Raw genomic sequence first — 818 nt, forward strand, 5'->3', positions numbered from 1 at the left:
AACTGGCCAAGGGGCTATTCCATACCGTGTGATGTCATGCTCAGTATATAAACTGGGGGGGAGTCAGCTGGGGGAGGGGTGACCGCTGCTCAGGAACTGGCTGGGCATCGGTCAGTGGGTGGTGAGCAATTGCACTGTGCATCACTTAGTTTGTATTTTCTTTTATCATCATTATTGTTGTTTTCCCTTCCGTTTCTGTCCTATTAAACTGTCTTTATCTCAACCCACAAATTTTACTGTTTTTTCTCCAATTCTCTCCCCCATCCCACTGAGGGGGCGGGGAGAGTGAGTGAACAGCTGTGTGGTGTTTAGCTGCCTGCCAGGTTAAACCACAACAGTCCTTTTGGCATCCAATGAGGGGCTGGAGTAGTTGCCGTGCCTGTCACTGGGGTTTGAGTAGCCACAGTGCCTGTCACAGGGGTTGGAGTAGCCACAGTGCCTATCACCGGGATTGATCTCTGGATGGTATTCTTAAATAACTGTTTAACAAACAAGATCACAACTTGAACCACATTCAGGAGACATAGCAATAGGACCATGCTGGTTTGAACATCCCAAGGATATTAAAAATTCTCAAGAGCTGTTGTCACTAGCCTGAACGAGAAAGGAAAGGTGAAGGAGCAGGTGAAAGTGTCCCCCTCCCCCGTCTCCCCCATAGATTGGTTCCCCAAGGAGAAAAGGTAAAAGGTGCAATTATTAATAGTTTCCGAAAAGTGACTCCCGAGGTACAGAGATAATGGCAATGCTAAGTACAAATACAAAAGTACAAATACAGAAATTAGTCTCACAACCAATAATTTTATCACATCATAAACCAG

This window comes from Aptenodytes forsteri, unplaced genomic scaffold (genome assembly GCF_000699145.1).
Source record: "Aptenodytes forsteri isolate BGI_AS27 unplaced genomic scaffold, ASM69914v1 Scaffold511, whole genome shotgun sequence".
Classification (NCBI taxonomy): Eukaryota; Metazoa; Chordata; class Aves; order Sphenisciformes; family Spheniscidae; genus Aptenodytes; species Aptenodytes forsteri.